This window comes from Lycorma delicatula, chromosome 9, assembly GCF_047948215.1.
Source record: "Lycorma delicatula isolate Av1 chromosome 9, ASM4794821v1, whole genome shotgun sequence".
Lineage (NCBI taxonomy): Eukaryota > Metazoa > Arthropoda > Insecta > Hemiptera > Fulgoridae > Lycorma > Lycorma delicatula.
In genome coordinates, this window is record NC_134463.1 from 50489188 (window position 1) to 50503876 (window position 14689).

Genomic DNA, 14689 nt, shown 5'->3' on the forward strand with positions numbered 1-14689 from the left:
ATACCAATTATATTTGTTTGTTCATGGCAAATTAAACTAGTAATAACTAATAAATATTATTTTGATGTAAGTATTTTGTGAGTATATTGCGTGCTACTCTTATAATATGTAATTTGCCTTTTTTTTTGTTCTTTCTCTTTTAATCAAATTTGGTTTACTTTTTTCAATTACATTATTAATGTGTTAATTAACAATAATAATGAAGCAACATTTTATTTTGAATAGAACCTATTTTAAGATTTTGTTATATTAAATTTGTACTGTGTACTAAAATTTTAAATAAGTTAAAAAATTGACATCCTTAAATATATTTATTAATTACTTCATCATGGACATAATCTCCCTGTACTATAAAATTAAAAAAAAAAATCAATTAACAGCAGTTAAATTAATGTACTATTAAATTATATTTTAGTGGAACAATTTAAGTCTAAAAGCCTTAACAGTAAAAAATGTTATTTCTTTAATATTTTTTCTTACCAATTAAACTGTAAAAACCAAAAAGACAGTTCAGAAAATGAGTTGCTTACTAAATGAACTTATTTCCAAACCTACTAAGTAGTTAAGCTGTGAAAGAGTTTAAAATAAAAAAATGTAATATACATCCACGCATATGCCAATATACTTAAAAATGAAAAAAGAACCTTTGAAAAAAGTAACAGAAAAACACCATTAAAAGTTATAAAAAATTACTAAAATTAGTTTTTTATGTAAAGGGAATCATGGTTTAAATAGAGAATGGATTTTGAGTAAAAAAGTTGCTCTCCTTTAAACATAATAACAAATCCTGGTAATATGGCAATATTTAATCAGCAGTATTCATATAAAAGTAGCATTATGGAATTATACAATTTTTTTTGTTAATTTTAAAATTAGATAGTATAATATGGGATGAAAATGAATGTTAAGACATTAGAAGTAATGAGAATAGTAAACAATAAACAAACACAAAAAAGGAAGTACTGAACAAATAAAACAATACACGTAATTAGGAATAATTTTAAAAAAGATTGAGTCGCTCTGACTAAGGAAACATTTTGCAGAAAGAAGCAGTTATGCAGTAAGATGTAGTTAGACTTGATAAAATGGAGTGAACTTCAGTATATATGTGAAACATGGACAGTAAGAAAAAGGAACAAGTAACCAGAAGCATTTGAAATGTGGGAATGGAGAAAATTGGAAAAAAATTAGATTGAACAGACAGATTGAAAAATGATTAGGTTATGTGGGGAATGAATGAGAACAGTCTTATTCAGAACAGTTCAGTAGAGGAAAAACTGACTAGGTGAAACATAGTACGAGAGAAGGTTTGACTGAAGTAACAGTTAATATTTAAAAGTGCATTAGAAAGTGGTTGTAAAAATGATACACAATCTAAAATGAATTAGAAATTTCCTCAAAATGTAATAGTTTAGTTGGGACTAGAGGAGTGGTGGTTTACATGGTGCAAGGGATTTTTTAATGCAGATAACCATACAATGACTTTCTTTTCTTACATACTAATACAGGTGTTACCTAAACTAATACCTGTTCTAAAAAATAAATTAAGATAAACTTTCAGCTTTAAAATTATGTATTGAAAAAAGATAATCAAAATATATTCTGGTCTAAAACAAAGACTGATCAAGTACTTTCTAATTTTCTTGTTTTTAAATAATGTAATCAATGATATAGAAGAATGGTTGGTGGAAACATTGTCGATGCCTATCTAAATTATTAGAACATGCTAAAATTATAGATTTGTTATCATCTGATCAACTTTATTACAGAAAATACATGATTAAAGTAGTTTGAGTAGTACTTTCAATGAAACATCTAGTTCTTGATCGCAATTTCTTCCATTAATTAAATTATTAACTTAAATATTTTTTTAAAAAATACTCAAATAATTTTCTAATCTGTTGCATTTTACCGGTATCCATATGAAAATAATTGCTTTTAAGCATATTTTAAATTGGAATAAAAATTACGTAAGGAAAAATTCAGATAACTTGTCTTGATTACAAAATGCAGTTGGATGGAAAACAAACTGAAAATTATTTACTTACGTTTGAATATTCGTGGAATCTTTTCCTAAACCTATCACTTCATATTGATTGTGACTACTAAATGTTCCCTTTTTATATGTTTAAGATAAAAATGTCTGACATAGTCGAACATTCATAATTTCATATAGAATCTTTAATTAAAATTTTCACACAGAATTTTTCTTAAAAAAGTAATGTTTTTATGCATAAATTAAAAATAACGTGGGAATTCTACATTCAAGTAAAGTCTCTTGATCGCGAACACCAATGTACAGTGATGAGAAACGTATAATCCACAATGCTGTAAATTATTTTCTTAAAATATGACTGTTGTATCACAAGCTGTCAGACTAAAAACAAATAAATTTAAAATCTGTATTAAATGTAAGCATACAAAAAAATGTACTATAGTAATTCGTTAAGTAAACATACTTGTACATACCTAAGCCGATCAGCTACATTTTAAGTAGTCGAAAACAGACTGCAATCGTAACCTTTAAATTATGTATATTATATGAGTTAAAGAAAACAATTATGACGTCAAAATAATTAACCGTTAAATTTAATAATGACCGATTTAGTTTTAATTGTCTTATAACCCGCTAAAACACTGTAATTCATTTTAACTGTATATTATAAACAAACGATCACAAAACAAAATCGTTGTAATAGGCACGCTTCACTAACTGCAAATGCTTATATAGGGTGGGGATGAGAAGGCACGCGGGCAGCATCAGCTATTTGACTATCAAATCGGCGACAACGCAAAACAATTCAATCTGATCTACACAGATATAACCATTTAACCACAGTGCACAGGTGTTGCGTTGCTTTAAGTTAGTTTCTCATTGCTATCTCGTATACCGATAACATTTATAACAACCTCAATATATTTGCTTATAATCGGAACCCAAATAATAATAATATTATATCCTTATTCACGACTACCTTATGCGTTGAATTAATTAATTACGTTTAATTAAAAGTCTAATAACCTTAATAAATATTTTTCTTTATATTTTTCATCCTAAATAATTATTGATAATTAAAGGCTTTTCAATAATCAAAACTAATTTACTCATTTCAGAAGAAATATTTTCTAAACTTGTAGAATATTAGTAAATATTGTAATATTGCAACTAATATTGTTGGGAAATTCAGATAAATATTTTTAAAAAATACTGTATCTACCTAAAACGAAAATAGGTTTTACAATAAAAAATATGTTTGATTTTAAGTTTATTAATATTTATCAAAATATATTAAATTATTATTATTTTTTTTTTTAATTTAATGTAATCTTTTATTCAAACCACGAATTAGGCATAATAATCAATTCCTTTCCATTATCTACAGTATTATATTAGATTTTACCGATAATATTATTTAAGATATTACTATTATAATTTTGATTTATTTTTTCTGTAGAATAAAACTGATTACATATATTAACATTATACACCATGAAAAAGTGATATCTACAGAAAATAGAAATGCTAAGAGGTAAACCACGGGAGGATAAATCTTATGCATAATATACGTTTTTTACTAAATACAAAAAAACATACTTAGAAAGTTTGGTTGACAAAGACAGGGGCAAATCTTCAGCTCACGTAGTGTACACTTCAGACAAAAATACTGAAGTTTAAAGAAATCGTTTTTATATGTTAGATAAAATAAAAATGTTGATTTTAATCGGCTTATTACAAGACTTCAAGCTTATAAGAAACAAGTCTCAATTATTTAAAAACACATTAAAAAAGGAAAAGCGAAGTATAAAAATAAATAATTACAAAAATGATGCTCTCTAAGTACTGAGCTCTTAAATTGAAATAGTTTTTTTTTTTGTAATGTTCCGTTCCTTTTTTTCTTGTTTTATAGTAAGCACATTAATTTTTACTCTGGTGAACTAGTAGATTTTCAGTACCGGAATGTTTGATTTTGTATTTTAGCAGATCGCAAAATATGGTCAACAGCTACAGGCTACATAAAATGTTATGAAAAATACACATTCATTTCGATTTTTACATTGATAAGAAACAAAGATTATCTTTTTCATATCAAATCTTTCACTTTTTCATTATTTAAATTTTTAGCGACTTATTTTGTCGACATTTACTAGCGATATCAAAAAGCAAGGATCATTTTCATCGGTCTGATTTTTATAATTTTGGTTACATTTTAATCTCCTCATATTTTATTTCATTATTTTTATTTTTTGGTTGATGAAATTACACTGAAGCTTTGAAACTTGAACGTGAAATATGGAAATGGAATTTGGTGTCATATGAGAAATGCCATGCCTGACTCGAAACCAGAACTTCCGGATAAAAGGCCGAGGCATTACCATTTCCGTCCCGATCGGCATTTGTTAATAACATATCAATAAAGGTAAAAGGGAAATGAAGGTTAGGAATTAAAACAAATAATTTTAATATCCACAAAAACATGAACAACTTGACATTTAATAGTTGAAACATCTGAATACGAAAACTTTTATGCATTAAAATTCAATTTCAATACGCCCACGTGACCATTGAATAACAAAAGTTTAATAGATAAATTCGTATCATCCAAAGTAGCTGGATTTGTTTGTCTCGATCGGGTATCGTATGCCAAACCCACCGGGTTGGTCTAGTGGTTAACGCGTCTTCCCAAATCAGCTGATTTGAAGTCGAGAGATCCAGCGTTCAAGTCCTAGTAAAGGTAGTTACTTTTATACGGATCTGAATACTAGATCATTGATACCGGTGTTCTTTGGTGGTTCGTTTCAATTAACCACACATCTCAGGAATGGTCAAACTGAGACTGTACAAGACACTACACTACATTTACACTTATAGATATCATCCTCTGAAGTAATACCTGCACGGTAATTCCCGGAAGCTAAATAGAAAAGAAAGCGTGTCGTCTGCCGCCCGGTGTTTTTGAAGCTACGTTTTTAGATATGGCTTTCTGACTCTAAATGTAAACAAACAGGTCACTGACTCATACTACTTGCCCAGTATTATGTAGGATATATTTAAAATACGTTCGCGGCGGATAAAATAGGGAACTTAACTATCTTACTGTACGGGCAACTATGATGCCGTATAGTAATTACCGCGTTACGCCGAATATTGGCCCGTCCTGAGGTTTTGTGCTGTGCGTGTAGTTTTTATACGGATTTACTGTATATGCTGAACTGTTTGACTGTGGATTTTCGTGCGGTATACATTTGTACCGTACCGCATGTCAGATTGTTCTTCAATCTCTTTCTGACAATTTTATTTCCTTTTGATATATTTACATCACAAGTTGTTCAATAAATTATTGTATAAAACATTCATAATATTACGTAATCTTATAAAAGCTGGTTTTTATTTATAAATTAAATTAATTATATTACTTCACCTAATCCATTACTCACTGTTTTGATTTGTCAACTTATTCCTAAATGAAATATATGTAGAAATATTTTTGTTTAAAAACACATCCAATCAAATGTATATTTTAATAATATAAAGACTTCTTTTTTTTCTGTTTAACCTCCGGTAATTACCTTTCAGATAAAAAATAATATAAAGACTAGACGAACATAAAATTTATTTCCACATAATTCGGTCTGAATCATTTCACATAAAATTTTATACTTACTTGTAAACACCATCGAAATTAACAAATTAATTTATTTTGACTTGATTACGAATAGACGCTAATTAAGAATCTGTATAAAAGAACTGTTTCAACTAGAGTTAATTTACATGTTTTCTGAGAGATACCGTAGACAATAAAATAATTTTTAAAAATATTTTTATTTATAAAGAAAAATAAAATATTCATTACATACGGCAGATTATGTGCCGTAACGCACAGTCGTCAAGAACAACACGGCAACAATGAGGCCCGTACAGATGATAACTTACCAATTCGCACTGTACTTTCTTTTTCCTGTTTAGCCTCTGGTAATTACCTTTCAGATAATACTTCAGAGGATGAATGAGGATAACATGTATGACTGTGAATGAAGTGTAGTCTTGTACAGTCTCAGTTCGACCATTCCTGAGATGTATGGTTAATTGAAACCCAACCACCAAAGAACACCGGTATCCACGATCTAGTATTCAAATCCTTGTAAAAATAACTAACTTTACTAGGACTTGAACACTGGAACTCTCGACTTCCAAATCAGCTGATTTGGGAAGACGCGTTCACCACTAGATCAAGCCGCTGGGTTAATTCGCACTGTACTGGAATTACGCAACGAAACTAAGCATACCCAATTACGATACATACATGCGCCGTACTGCAGCGAACGTGTTGAACTACAGTACTGTAATAATGGAAAGATCGTGAACGAGTCGTTACTTCGATTCGATTCTTTATACTGAATGAAAGAATCGGTTTGCGGAAGAAACCGATCCTGTTTACGGTTCTCAACAACGAATTGGATAGAATACAGGAAACCAAATCTTTCTCAGTTACGATTCGATTCGATTCATCTTTCTTACGGAGTCGAATAAGACTTGAAAAGAGAAGAATCAAAGACATTTAATAGGTATGCATTTGCATCAGATGAGCTGAACAAGAGTATGAAGAGAGATGAACCGCAAAACATGGGTGAAGAAGAGAAAGAGAGGATGCGCATTAGAGTTTACAGTACTGTTAGTAGGGGCAAGGAAAAAGAATTGTTGAATCGGAGGAACGATTCTTTTTAACGAATCTTTTCTGAGAATCAAATCGAAAAAAATGATTCCTGAAAAAAGATCGGTTATCACACCACTACAGTAGTGTCCTTCGTCACGTACCATTTAAGAAAGAAAATTTTTTTTTTCATTTTTCATTAAAAATATGATAAAAATGGAGACTTAATGTTTAAATAAAACGTAGGCCAGACTTAAATTGAAACATATTTTATGTAAAAGGAACATTTTTCCAAAAAGCAGTACCATAACGGCATTCCGGCATCAGTGCATCCCTGTTTTTTGTTGTTAATAAAGCAATTCCGTATGCTTTATTAACAACATAATAGCATGAATTCAGTCCTCAATTCCTGCTGATATTTCTACTTTATGGGAATATATAAATAAGGCTAAATATATAATGTTCACCAAATCAAGTAAAATTATTTAAAACTCCGATTCAAGGAAAAGCCTTAATTTTTTTTAATTAAAAAACCGTGCGCATGTGTGAGATTTTTATGACATACTTTATTATTACCAAAAATGATTAAAAGATTTATAATTTAAAAAAAAAACAAAAAAAACATGTATATTAGTTTTAAAACACCAAGTCTTTATATATTGTGTTTGAATACGATCTTACCAAGTTAAACCCATATATAAAACCTTCGTTGCCATTTTTAGTAAATGAATTACCGAACTATATATATATATATATATATATATATATAACAAAAATCCTTGAACAAAAATTAATCTAAAATAAATTTTCTTTTATTTAAACAATATTACTCTTTTGATTAATTTTAAATTCCATCTAGCGCTATAGCAGAACTATAGCTCTAGAAGGGCAAGTATTGTAATCGGTTCGATTCGGGCATATGCGTTTTCACCGGATCTTGACTTTTTGACAACTAAGGAACCCAAAAAACCAAAAGTCCGGATGGAAATTTTCCAGATGTTAATGTTCGTATGTGTTTGTGTGTGTTCGGTGTTGACCTCTAAATCACTTTATCTTCAGAACTACTGGACCGATTTTGACCAAACTGGATCAGATTACATCTATATATGTGGCATTGATGCCATTTTCAACTTAAAAGGTTAAGAGGTGAAGCTGTAGAGCAAGGTCACTATCAGTATCTCGAGATTTCGCCTGATTAAGGTCATAATTTTCTTAGGCACCTTTGTTAACAATTAAAAAATAACAATATATGCAAAAAAGGTTTTGCAAAATCGCACCCTTACTCCAAAAAATGCTCCAAATTACTGCGATGATGTGACGTCATAAATGAGCGGTATAATTAAATAAATGACTATTTAAAGTGTAAAAAAGTAACACGGTCTGGCATGGTCTCGTACTCGATCGCCCGGTCAAATCGGTACCTGGTGCGTTAGGCCTCGCGGCTGCACCGGTCTACCGACCGTACAAGCGAAATTTGTCCTATGTAAATTGTGAAATTACATTAGTTTAGTTAGTGCCGACTGTCGCCGGTAGTACCGCTACACCCGAGTGAATTAAATACGGTATGCGCGCGCACGCGCTTTAGTCAGAATCATTGGATCAAATAAACGATAAAATATTATATTTAAATAAAATGATAAATATTTTAAATTAAGTTGTGTGTGTAAGCCATGCATCAGAAACAACCCACAGTTGCAGTAGTTCAACAACTGTGTTATCAGCTTTTTTTAAATAATACTAATTAAAAATTCAGTAAAGGTTTAAATAACTTTCCTTGATTTGGCTTTGACAGATTTTTATTTCAAATATATCATAGGGTTTTTAAATATTAAATATATTATTATCCAATATTTTGTAGAATTGTGAAAAAAATTAAACTGTTCAGTAAACAAATTTGGGCCTGATTTGACCCCTTTGATCAAATGATGGTTTTACCTTTGGTACCAAATGGGAATTAAATTTTTGAGTCTATTTGACCCCCTTGTTTTTATATAGTTACGTGCTATCTCATGTAACATTTTTCAATAACAGCCACAACTTGAAAAACAGATAAATTATCATAAATTGAAAAATATTTTTTTAAATTTTTAAACTGATATCCTATGGGAACACCTTTAAAAAAAAATTCCCATCTCATCAACATTAATACTAGATACAGTTAGATTTTCAGTCTTGAAAATTGGAAATTGGAATTATTTATAAAGTGATATTTTAAGTATGCATCCATTTCAACACCCGTTGTTTTTTTTTGTTTTTTTTAAGGATTAAAAGTTTATTTATTCCAGTAATTATTTACTCTTATAAAAAAAAAGGATTGTTTGTGATGGCTCCTTGATTGATGGGGGTAGAAAATCAGGCTAAAGCTGAAATTTATATATATGACAATATTTCAACTTTTTAGGTTCACAAATCTCCATTTTTAAATTTGATTGATTTAAAAATTTGATAAGTAATTTTATTGTGCAATAGCTCAATTTTCTTCGATGAATTTATAAAAAGTAAAAAATAAAAAAAAAATGGTAAAAACTAAAAACCCCGTTTTAATTTTACCCATAATTTAACGCCATTAATACTAAATATATATAAAAAAATTTTGAATCTGTTTTAAAGAATTTATATTCAGATAGTCCAGAAATATTAATCATACATGGATATTTCTTCCAGAAATATCTATAACTTTTGAATAACTTTCTGCAGTAGTAACAGAGCTATAACTGAAACAGTAAATATGTTTTAAAAATCCCTAAATTTTTGTGCATCTTGTTCCACAAGATGCACAATTGATAATTCTCATTATCACCTAGATTATAAATTATTTTGTACTTATTTTTTTTATATTTAATATCTTCATGTATTTACCTTTATATTAACTAATATGTTTATATTTTAATTAATTTATATAAACTTTAATCACATTATTAAATTTATATAAGTTTCAGTTTAATCACTTCTCGAATATATTTAATAACATTTTTTTTTTTTTAATATACTACTGTATTAATAAAATTTATTTTTTCTTCTTCCTCTCTGTATCTCTTTTCTAGCCATGGCAGTATTGTATTTATCTTATTGCTGAGTACTCATTTAGTACTCATGTCGGGGGAAAGCCCTCAAAATGAGATGTTAGGTTGAGTGGCTACCTCCTTTAGGACACTTAACTACTTTTATGTTGAAATAAAAATACTATAAGTTGGTTTGTACCAATAATAATAATAATACTTAAAAAGTGCTAATATTTGTACTATTTTGGAACAAATAGTGTGAGTACATGTAATGTGAGAATGTGATTCACACATTGCACATTTATTTTACTAAAAAAATTTAGTAAAAAATCAGAGTGGGGGAGGGTGAAGAGTTTTATGAGTAATAAAATACCTCAGAAAAATATACTTCTAAAAAAAATAACCAAAATAAAACTAAATAAATAAAATATAACTAAACATTTATTTAAAAAAGTAAAATGTTTTACTAATCCTGGGGGTAACCAGTCTGTACTATACTCTTAAAAGAGAGATTCCGAAAAAAGAAAAGGGTTGTAGGTGTTTAATAATTATAATAAATCTATATGAGCTAAACTTATTTAAAGTTTATTCAAAACTTGCAAAACTAATGAGCTAAAAACTTGTTTTTAATTGTGATTTATTAGTATGAATTCATTTATCCCTTTGATTTGGAGTTTTAAAAGTAAATAAATGTTGTAAAATGTTTCAATAATAAAATTATAGTTTTAATAAAATGTTTAAATTACAGAAGATTGTAACTGGCTATTAAATTTTTAACAATTAGATTTTTTGTGTATGTAATAAATGGCATGATATCTTGTCATTAAGAGGTTTTGAAAGATTAAAAGTTTAATCATGCAGTGAAATGCAAAAGACAGAACATTTTATAATCTCCGTAAAATTAATCCAGTTAACTTCTACGTTTCAACTTAATCCAATTAAGTTAGTTACAATAAAATACTACTTTTAGAAGTCTCAAGTTTGTAATTTTTAACTGTAGATGATATTTCCCAGCAGTTTTATTCATTGCATACATAGAAGCCCTCAATACCAATAGAAATTCATGAAACAACTCAAATAAACAATTAAAATACAATATCCAAAGATGCACAAATGGCTTCTAAGTACCAACACAAAAAACTATTAAAAATTTTCTATATACATGTTTTATATTTACTATATGTTCAGTGCCCAACAAGACAACAAAATAAAAAATTGGATCACTCATCTATTAGTTCCCAAGGAATGTTACTAAAGTTGCTTCTCATTTCATACTGTTTGGCTATTTCACACCTTAATATACTGGTCAAGAGGAATCAAAAAATTTTATAAAAATCTGATTTTTAAAAAATCAGAGTAGGGGAGGGTGAGTTTTATGAGTAATAAAATACATAAAAAATGTTATATCTTAAATTGTACCAGATAATTTTTTCCTTGGGTTTTAAGACATCCTAATATTATAATAATATTGCCTAACTGTTTCAATGGTAACATGACAGTGGAAGCTGGAGTTAAATGTTACTTTACTGAGGGGTGTGAACCATTCTGTATCATCCCAACTCCGTAGGGAAAGACACCTGCCTAGTGACATTCTGTTTGCCACCCCCCCCCCCATTTCTACCATTCTGTACCAGTTAAAATTTGACCGATGTTAACAGGAAATTTTTGTTTAGTGCTTAGTTTCTTGCACAACTAATGTTTTTTGTAACTAAATATACTGAAAATTAAATACTGCTAGACTGGAAGTAAGATTTATTGGGTTAGTGGTTTATTGCTGTTATGTTTTTATCACATTAATATCACGTTTCTCATTGGTACTTGCTATTCACTTTAATTGACAAATATAGGTTACTATTAATAATAAAATAAAACTTTGTAAATATGAGATGAAACAGATTTTGTTGTAAATATTTTTAATTTTATTTGTACATACAAATAATAAGAAATAGCATCATAATACACTCAGGAAGTGCTACAATTTTCCATTGTTAATCTTTGTGAAATTGTTGCATTTAAAAAAATAGTTCTGTTACAAATGGTCTATTTATTTGCAATTTTAGGTTGTCTAAGCCAAACATAAATCAATAATTAATAGTTTCCTCTTAGTACGACATTGATCTTTGCAGTATGACATAATAAAAAAACATATTTATCCAAACCTATCTGGACATATTTATCCATATTAACATATTTATATTTTTATTTGTTTGTTATCATATTTATTCATTTTTATCACACACCTCACAATATTATACTTCTAAAAAAAGACCACTAATATGATCAACACATAATAAAGTATTTAGCTGGAATTTGAATAGCACAGAACACTGACTGATGCCGATGAAAAATGGATCATGTACCACAATAATGTATTAAAAAAGATCATGTTCGAAGCAAAATGAAGCTCTGCAAACAGCGGCAAAGTGATGTTGTGTGTGTGTGTGTGTGTGTGTGCATGTGCGTGTGTGTAGGGGGATCAGAAAGGAATTGTTCACTATCAGTTGCTGCTGCCCAGTCAAATGATTGATTCTTAGCTTTACTGTCAACAAGCAAAAAGATTATGCTATGAGATCGAGATAAAGTGACCAGAATTAAACAGTAGGAAAACTATTGTCTTGTATTATTCTATTACAACAATACCAGACCCCCACACTTTGGTAACTCCTCAAAAATTGAAAGAACTTGGTCTGGAAGTTTTGATGCATCAACTACATAATAGTACTGATCTTGCACCGTTAGACTTATTTGTTCAGTTTCTACAAAACTCTCTTATTGGTTTAAAGTAGGCTTTAAAATAAGTGTCTAAAAATCACTTATCATAGTTTACATTCACTAGATACGAGCAGTGATGGGATTATGATTTTACCTCAAAAACAGCAAAAGATATTCAATTAAAATGGAATATATTTAATTTTAAAAATAATCTTCATTTGAAATATAAGAAAACCTTGTTTCACTTTTGAATTAAAGTACAAAGAAACTTTTTTCCCAACCTTCTTTATAAATAATACAATTACACATAACTGTATCTATAAAGAAGCTTGTCCTGACATCAATGCTCCACAAAAACTACCGAAGATAAAGTGTTGAAAATTTGTATATATGTTCTTATGGTGTAAGTGCACTCTAAGAAAGTATTCTTTGAATTTCCGAGTTTAAAGGGTTAAAATGGAGTACGAATGAAATTTACTAATTTTTAATTTCTCATTTCAAATGAAAATATCAACTTGATTTTTTTTTGTGTATATAATCTTCATGTGAATATCTAAAATCTAATTCCTAGATTTTTTTAAATTCCGAGTTTAAAGTATTAAATGGATTTTGAATGTTTTTTTGAAATCTGGCAATTCTTTTTTTTAATTTCTCCATAACAAATGAAGATATCAACTTGTTTTTTGGTATGTGTGATTTTCATGTATATATCTAAAATCCAATTTCTAGATTTTTCAATATTTGACCTTTAAAGGGGTGAAGAAAGGTAAAAAAGAAATTTGAATAATGATTTCAAATTTTCCTCATTTTTATTGTTCTATTCTAGTGAATAAACAATATATTCACTAGGCTGGGGCTTGTAAATGCTCTTTAGATAAATATCTAAAAACCATTTTTGGGTTTTGTTGAATTTCAATTTTTTAAGGAATGTATAGCTCAGTGCCAACAAAAACAGCCACTATTGTATGTACGATGCAACTAGCTGTACTGTGATTTTTTTTTTTTTTTTTTAGCTTCCTGGACCATCGATAGGTATTGCCTCAAAGGATGAGATGAAATAGTAATTTTGTAGTGTGTGTAAATGTCATGCCTGACATGGATTCAAAATCAGGACCTCCAGATGAAAGGTTGAGATAGTACTATTCGCATCACAGAGGCCAGCTGACTGGCTTCACCTGCCTCCAGTTACTTGACTAAAAATCATAAAATAAAAGTAATTAAAAAATGTAAAAAAAAAGAGAGAAATGAAGTACAATCACCTCCTAGTGGTGTTTGCCATATAATGCTAAGAACCAGGCAAAATACATTTTTATCCCTAGGAAGGACAAGTAACCAGTTATAACTAATATTTTTAAGATGGGAGGCTGACTGTTTTGAAACCCACATTCTTAGGTCACTCAAAGTTTCTGGGTCCTGAACTGACCAAACTCTTGCTCTGAAGAAATTCAATACACTGACAATTTTTATAAATTGTACAGACTTTAATTTTTATTTATCATTATTATTCTCACAAGCATGTATTCAACGCATTCAGTAATAAAACAGCAGGGTCCAAGGCGCAGAACCCTTTGGCTAGATGAGAATGACTCGCTTTGCTCACCATGACCAGTTAAATATTCCCTGACTGCCACAGGAAATACAAGTAACCACATGTGAGGGCAATGTTGTGATAGGGATGCTAATATATATATTTGTATTTGTCCATATTCCCCTCTTTACTAATATCTCAAAGACAAAAGTATAAAAGCCGTTTATCACCAAGAGTATAGAATTCCATAATGCTTCTTACCTTAGCTTATTATTTTTTTTAATAGCACTTTCAAGGTTTTACCTCAACATCAGTCAACATTTTTTTTTCAAATCACACATTAAATTCAAACCATTTAAATTATAACATATAAAAATATGTAGTCATAAATGTTAAAAAATATAAAACTAAAATATTAAAAATTTTTTTATTAAATTTTAAGTAATATAAATGCCTACAGGCATAAACTCAATGGGGAGTACAGTACTGTACGTGTGTGTATATATATATATACATTTATACACAATTGTATTTATTACGCACAATTTTTGTACAGTAACAATATTAATTAAAACTTATCTTACTTAAACAAATTATGCTGTTTTAGTTCCTAACTGCAAATAACTGACTTGTCTGGACTAAACAATGATTAATATTTCTTTGTTGTAGATTATATTAATGTTTTTTGTTTTGTTTTTGAACTTGTGCTATTATAACTTTAATTCTGCAACTTCTACTATCTTGGTTTCTAGTAAGTACTAGTCTAAGGTTTTGTAATTAACATTATGTTATTAAAA

The 14689-nt window shown here is 28.9% G+C and overlaps 1 protein-coding gene across 1 annotated transcript in view; it reads left to right on the plus strand.

Annotated features, from left to right (window-relative positions):
• LOC142330596 (uncharacterized) overlaps positions 1-14689 on the plus strand; it is a 148381-nt gene that overhangs the window by 103191 nt on the left and 30501 nt on the right. The window lies entirely within an intron of this gene.